The following is an 8,466-nucleotide window of genomic DNA, read 5'->3' on the forward strand; positions in this document are numbered from 1 at the left end:
ACTTAGAAATAATAATTTAATACAGTGTTCCACACAAATTACGTATATGTATATATTATATAAGGTCACTGGCCACTACTGGCTTAATACAGTCTGGGAAACAGAATTAAAGATATTACATTATGTATATACGTGAGGCGCACTATAAGTTTCCGGAATGAATAAGAAAAAAATACTATAAATGGTCAGAAATGAATTTATTGTTTCTCAAAATATTCTCCGTTAGCGTTAATGCAATTTTTCATACGAATGAACCAATTTTAAAAATATTTATGCCACTCCTCCGTGACAACCTCTGAAAAATATTTTTATACTCTTCGACAGCCTCTTCAGGTGATGAATATCGTTGACCGCGTAACTGGTTCCTAATTTTTGGAAATAAATAAAAGTCACAAGATGCCAGGTTGGATCTGTACGCGGTATGGCTCATAAAGTCAACGTTGTTCATCTTCAAAAATTCATTTATCTGTCTGGCCGTGTGAGAGCTGGCATTATCGTGGTGTAAGATGATACGGCGTTTACGGTTATTTTTACGGTGTTTGTCAATAACTTCCGGCAAACAAACGATCGTGTACCAATCATTATTCACGGTACAACGATTCTCCAAAGCAACAGTAGCTACGTGTCCAGTTTTATTGAAAAAAGAAGCAATCATCTGCTTAGAGGCACTTTGCACGCGCGCCGCTTATTTGGTTTCGGCTCATCTCGAGAGACTGCTTTGCTTTGGGATCGTAACTATAAATCCATGTTTCGTCACCTGTTACTGTTAATGTTGCACACCAAATTTGACGCTCCTTCGTTGAATCTGGTAAGCATGGCTTTGCACCAAGTGACGCGATCCGTTTTTTGAGCCTCAGTCAAATTGTGTGGGATCCACCGAGAGCACAGCTTTTTCACACCCAAATGTTTGTGTAGTATTGATTGTATTTGACTCATGCCTATGCCTAAAGTTGCCCGAATCTCATGGTATGTCACATGCCTGTCTGTTTTGATCATAAGGCGCACAGCATCGTTGTTTTTGTTGTTCACAGCAGTGGACGGGCGACCATCACCAAATTCGTCACTGAAATGCACACGACCGCGTTTGAATGCGGCAAACCAGCTCTAAATAGTCGTCCCGCATGGTGCTTCATTGCTAAAAGCAGTCTGAAGTCGAGCGAAGCTCCGTTGAGCTGTTAAATTACACTTAAAGTCTTAGAAAATCATACTACGAAAATTTTCACGAGTTGAATCCATGGTGACGTAGACAACCAATTTGTAAAATGACGCCACAATGTAAAAACAAGTGACAGTCAGATGAAAAAAACTGTATTCTGCAGCTAAAGAGCTCCATTTTCAAATGTTGTAATTACTTTTTAAATATTGTTTAGGTAAGTGGCCAGTTCCGGAAACTTATAGTGCGCCCTATGTATTATCGTAGCGTATGATTTGTATTATTTGTATTGTAAAGGTAGTGAGAGTGAATATTGTTATGTGGTCGAGTGGGCATGAACGTTTAGTATTTTTGCAGTCGATTTTCCTCATAGTAAAATAATAAAATAAAAATAACACCACTTGATTTGTAACAGCACATACATCACAAAGAATAATAATGAAGAGTCAAACAACCGCACCAATTACTATGTAACTACCAGAGCTCCGCGGCATTACCCCGAACACCCAGACCGGATCCAATTTAGAAGAGTACATTTCCAAAATTGGTCCGACCAGGAATAGAACCCTGGAATTTATCGTCCAGCGCCCACATTACAAACTGTTGAGCCACGGAGGTCGTCATTATAGAAAATGACATAAAGAACAACATAACAAACAAAATATATATTTTGTTACAAATAATTGACTATTAAATACAAATAATAATAAACCAACATGACATAATATTAAACACTAAATAATTTACATTGACACAAATAACCATTAAAAGCGCCCCTTTCTCGTGTCAGGTAATTAAGTTCACACCCTGTATACATAAGTATTATTTAATTATGCACATAATCAGTTTATTTATTATGAATCTTGACATATAATAATGATAGTTAATGAATGATACATTAATAAATTGTTAAACACGTATTCTAATAGTGTAGGAAAACATTTTAAACCCAAAGCAGCATTGGACATTCTATCAGACTACAGCCATAGCATAAGATAAGGATGGTAACTCTATGCAAACGTAGGTGCGCGGCTTGTGTATGTGCGATCACGCCCGTCGCGCGTCTTGTACGAACGTACACATTCACGTAATCCGGTGCATTCGCGTTGCCTAGCGCGGGTCATCGCCCAGTCACTCGGTAATTAAATAATATCAGTACAAAGTATTAAAAAAACCGACCTCAAAAGTTATTCATCCCCTAGTTTGCCACCCTTAGAGGTTGAATAATTTAGTCAAATTAAAGTGGGACCATTTCTATGGTATCTTCTTTCCAACAAATAAAGAATCATCAAAATCGGTGCACAAATAATAATAATAACGCGCACACATAGCCTCGCACTACCCGAGACCTGTGTCACATTTATTTCTCTCGTGAGTTTGGGTGTAATTTGTCGTTATCCATGTGTGTGTCCATACAAATATTTCTCCCGGCCCTGGAATCGAACCCCGGCCCTGGAATCGAACCCAGGACCTCTGCGTGGCAGTCCGGCATAGCAACCGCCAAATGCCGGAGTACCGCGTAACATACAAAACAAAACATACAGTCGAATTGAGAACCTCCTCTTTTTTTTGAAGTTGGTTAAAAAATCACATCAAATAGTAGACATATGTTTGTGTTAGTTGAACAGTGCATCACATTAAGAATTGTTCAGCGTTTCATATCTATCTCATAATGAATGATATACTCCATAATCAAGATATGAATCCGCGATACTGGTATAAAAATTTCAATATGTAAGGACCTACTGCATTTAACGAAGGTTATTTCAATATAGCACGAAAATACTGTGATGAACACCTTATTTTTTTTACGATTTGATTAATGAAATTTTTGACGACCTCTGTGCCTGAGTGGCTGGCACACCGGTTTTCATGGTGTCACCATCTCTGAGGTCCCGGGTTTGATCCCCAGCTAGGTCAATGTAGAAACACGAAATTTTCTATATTGTCTCGGGGCTGGGTGTTTGTAGTACCGTTGTTGTTTCCGATGTATATAACCAAGTGCTTTCACATTACTTCTTGTGGCAGAAATAGGTAAGGTGACAATACTTCCCTGATTCAGATCCAGATTTAGATTCATTTGTTTCTCACATATAACATTACAGCATAAATTGCACTACATGTCTAACTATAACAAATTATATTGAGATCGTCAGACAAAAATGAAAATTATAAGAAAAATACACAATAATTAGAAAATTAACAATTCAGTTAATAATATTGTTGTCATTAAATTACATATCAAATATCCTTCAAAGATCGTCATAAGTTGATAACAATTATACAAGAGTAGGTCAATGCGGTAAAAATTACACTAAAATAGATAATACTCAATATCCTTACAATTTCAGGTCTATAAATTCATTTACAGAGTATAAATGATTTTTCAAGAAAAGATCTTTCAGACAGCGCCTAAATGCGCCGTCTGATGGTCAAGTCTGAGCGTCGTATTCCAGAACTCTACTCAATACTCAAGTCAGGACTTGACTATTGCAGTGAGCACTGAAAATCATACTCAAGTCCTTGCCATTAGGGGCGTATGTCCAGTGCTTGAAATCATATTCAAGTCAAGCATTTAGTAGAGTTCTGGAATACGACCCTGAGAGTAGCGAGTAAACGCTCATAGTACGTACAAACCCTTTCACAAGGAGCTCTGCTACTAAAACTGCTACGGGGCTATGTTGAGTGTGTGCGTTATTATTATTATTATTGTGCGTTATTACTTAGTTTAGGATCAGAGCAACGTATGTGATATAAGTACAATATTATTGAATGTGATATTGTCTTAATATTTATATTTATTTTATATTTTTTTATTCAAATTAAGTTTACAACCTACAGGTATAACGAATTGTGTTGCCCTACTAGTTCTTATTACACTGTGCTTCAGCCTAATGTTTTCCTCTATAGTATTGCTGGCGTAAGAACACTATGTGCACCCTCCGGCCAAATTACCAGTCTGAGGCCAAGCTTCAAATTGTTTTAATTGTTCTAAATAAGTCTCTGAGTCTTCAGATCTTACGGATCACGCACCTTCGGAAAGCCCTGGCAAATTGCCAGTCTTGCCAGTCCATTGTTATACTGCTGATTTCAGTACGCAGTAAGGCGTATAATTAGTTGATACAGTGCAGTAAATGAAACTGTGTCTACTGGCCAAGTAATACTGCAATAAATTTTAATGTTACACGAATCTGGTTCACATTCCGAAGCCTATACGAGCTAAATTGCACTAGTACTATTCAATGTGTACAACCATTTCACAAAATAGGTTTATGGTCTATCCATTTTTGCATACAGCAACAATCTTTGTAAGACAAATCCATTTCCCTTGTAAACGGTATATCGTCTCACCGTTATGGTTGCTGTAGTTTACTGTTAAACCGTTTTATTCTTGCGGATGAAGAAAACCTAAAGACAAATAACTTCTTAGCCTTATAAGACGATATTTGATGTGCATATATGTGTGGGTTTGATAAGTCCATGCCCTTGAGAAGAATTTTTTTTTAATTAAGATTTATTTTTCTATGCAATCTCTTTTTAACTCTATACTTCTTGACCAGCGATATCCCAACTTCTTCATTTTTTTTGTCGAAGTCAAAGCTAAGCCTCTGTTTCAGCTGTCACTTCATCGTTTGACGTAAATCGGTACTAAAATTAAATAGAAAAAGTCAAAGTGGGGCTAACACTGGTGAATACTGGAAGTGTAGCAATAGTTCGTATCATAATTTGACAAGTTTTAATGTTGTGTATGCACGAGAAATGGAATACTCGAAATTCCGTTTTCTCCATCTTTAAAAAGAATAACGACCTCACCTAACTTTTTTATTTAATAACTTTTTTATTTTCACGCTAATTTTAAAAAGTAACGCCAGTTGATTAGTAAGGAGTCCTAAATTAAGAACTAAAAATACATTACTGAAATTTTTTTTCAATAATCTTAAATTTAACTATTTAACAAACTGCCCTCGTATTTATTTTGATTGTAATTTGGTAAACAAACCCCAACGAATTATAAAGATTACATATAAAATTGGATTGGGCAGTGGCAAACATACTGAGCGTAAGATAGAGAGATCCCAGGTTCCACTTCCGGTAGATTCAATTTAGAAAATGAACTTTAATAAATTGGTTTGGATGTTCTATACGAAATTTTCTACAGGGAATTTCCTTGTTAGAGAGGAGCCCCATTAGTATGTTGCTTCTATAAAGCTATTGTGTACACATTTAGCTCTCAAATTCGAGTGATAAACGGCATTTTAAAATTTTATCACAAAAGTTAACATGGTGAGCACCGTGACCAATGACTGCAAAAGATTAACGCAGTGTCAAACATGGCTGCAAATTCACAGCTCATTTTAAAACATTTTGACAGTTCTGTACAGTAATTTTATCAACGCAAAAATTGAGCGCGACAAACGAGATGAAAAGAAATAATAAAAACAAACAAATTGATATTATTAATTGTTAGAAAAGGGTGTGGAGAACATTGAACAACATGTACAGTTCAATCCATGAGACTAATTAGATATACGTAAATAGTAACTAATATAAAGTGAAATATATAAAAACAGAAACTACAAAAACCTGACATTTTTTATCACACATATACTGTCATGCTACGGCCACGGGTCTCAGTATGTAGTATTGACATATTAATATTGTTATTTAAATTATATTGTTATTTCATTTGTTGCAACACCCAGCCTACAATGAGCGTCTTGACAAATTGCACCCGTCATGTTGAAGGGAATTGCTCCACAATAGCTGTATTGGACTCGTATATGAGTTAAGGTATATGACTACTGTATTCTGCAATCACTTAGAAAGTTACTATTATGTATGTAATATAATATATTATATATAGGGAGTAGAGTAGGGAGCAATTTAAAGTAGTTTAAGTAAGTTTAAGTAATTTGCTTTCTAGGACTTTTCTAGGTTTTTGCACAGCAATATATAAGTCCTAGAAATTTGAAAAATTTAAGGTATTTTCCTTTTACAATATCAAGTGATGGGACGAACAAGTCGCGCATCTGGTGGTAAGCGATGCGCCTGTCCATAACAGTTGCAGTGCTACTCAGAACTTTAAATCGCAAACATCTTAGGGGCACTCCCACTGCTCCCGTTACATTGATACATAAGTTGTCCCATGTGCCTGTAATTTCACCAGCACCTTTCTTACCCTTCTAAACCGGAACAAAGTTATAGGTAAGTCGACACTACTTCCCTGGACGAACTCTTTTACAAGAAGCTCTACTGATACTAGGTTAGGCGTACTAAGAACAGATTTTTCAAAGCTTAACACTTATGAAGGTGAAAAAGAGGAAAAATATCTGTATGAAAAATCGTAATCCTCTTGCATTTAAAAAGATGAAACTTAGTACAAATATTCTATAATGCAAAAAAAATTAGTAAGAGATTGACATGACAGTTGTTTGAAGTAAATAGCGGTGAAATAGAATATTAAAATTTGTATGGGATTTTTTTAACGCGTGATGTGATTAGCTTTGCTTTGATTTGGATAACTAAAATATAAAATAAATAAACACGTGTGTCAGTGTTTTCCAAAACAACCCCTAAATAAATTATCACGGATGCGCGTAAGAAATTTACGAGGACGAAGTCGCGGTCTATAGCTAGTTATACACGATAATACAATAAATGTTGCCAAAGTTTGATTAGATAAACATTATTTAAATTTGAATCTGTAGAAGGTGATATCACCCAACTGCCAAAACGGTAAGAAAACGCATAGAATGATATGCAATATCTATAGATGTACTCCGAGTTGTATAATTATTAAGAAACATAATTCTCATTTCTTTAATCAGTTATATCACGACGATCGTAACAAAAAAAAAAAAGTCTTCGCGTAACTAATATTCACTTCGTGCAATCGATTTATGTTACAACACAGGCGATTAACACACTGCACCGCGCCCCGCAATGGCGGTAGCGAAAACGCGGATCTGCGTCAACGTGTGGTTTAATCTGCGCGGGAGCAGCGGTCTAGCGGGCCCGCGCCACTCAAAGTACTCGCTTCGTAGTTGATCGCCGTAGTGATTGCACATGTAGCTGAGATCCTTCTTTGACAAGAATGGTTAATAATACAGAACTCATTCAGGACGCTGCAGTTATACTGTCGACTGTTTTTGTTTACTCAAATAAAAACACACCGAAGATAACTTTCAACTTCATTACAAAGATTTAAGAAAATATGAACATTAATTTTTCAACTACATATGAATGTCAACTGAATCCTTTGATTATTTGTTAGGGAACATCCGAACGACAATTTCTGGAATAGACACAAATTGATTAAAAATCTGCGCGGTAGTGCGGAGCGCAGTGTGCGGTAAAACAGCGGAGAAGCGTTGTCAGTGTGTTCGACGGCGCGTGTTTTCCATAGAAACTGAGGTACTTCAGTACAACGTTAAAAAACGCAGCACCGCGCTCCGTCGCGGGGCGCGGCGCAGTGTGTTAGTCGCCTAACACCGCAGGTAGTTCAAATGAACGACCGAGAATTGAATTTCAAGTACATTTCGATTACTGGAAATCACATCATTAAGAAATTTGTCGCTATTGTATTATGTTGTGGGTTACGTATTTATGTCAACTTACGAAGAACCTTAGTATGCTGAAATTCATAAACCGAACCCGTTATTCTTATGATACGAGTATCAAGTGACTGGATGAATACGATATGCGTCCGGTAAACTACATGTCTATTCATAACAGTTGCAGTGCCACTCAGAGCTTTAAATCGCAAAGGTCTAAAGGGCAATGCCATTTTGACCCCGCCCGTCACTTTGAGACTTAAAGTTCACAAGTCCGTAGTTTAAGTCTGTTGTTTTATCAGTACTCTAAACCCTTCAATGTCGGACCGCAGTAATGTTCACATTACTGCTTGGTGGCATAAAATGTATGGTGGTAATACTTTCCTGTATAACTCTTTCTGGAAAGGAGCTATACTGCTGAACGCTATTGATTTTGCAAGATTGTTCCAGAATCCTTGGAAAAAAATGAACTCGTTTTCTTTAATATAGGAAGTACCTGAACTCTTAAACATATTTGACACAGAAACAAAGACATTAAAAAAATGGATACAAATATGAACGGACACCTGCATAGATTTCAAATAATAACATTCAATCAAATAAATAACATTTCACGGTAGTCTCTGTGTGGTCTTATAATTGCAGAACGTTTACATTCGAATGGTAATAGAAATCTGACACCGATTTGCCAAATGTGACGGAACGCGATTGAGATCGTATCGGGTTTATTACAGCGGATACGAAGAATTTGAGATATAG

The sequence above is a fragment of the Hyposmocoma kahamanoa genome, unplaced genomic scaffold (assembly GCF_003589595.1).
Source record: "Hyposmocoma kahamanoa isolate Upper Pololo Valley unplaced genomic scaffold, ASM358959v1 62, whole genome shotgun sequence".
In the NCBI taxonomy this organism is placed as follows: Eukaryota; Metazoa; Arthropoda; class Insecta; order Lepidoptera; family Cosmopterigidae; genus Hyposmocoma; species Hyposmocoma kahamanoa.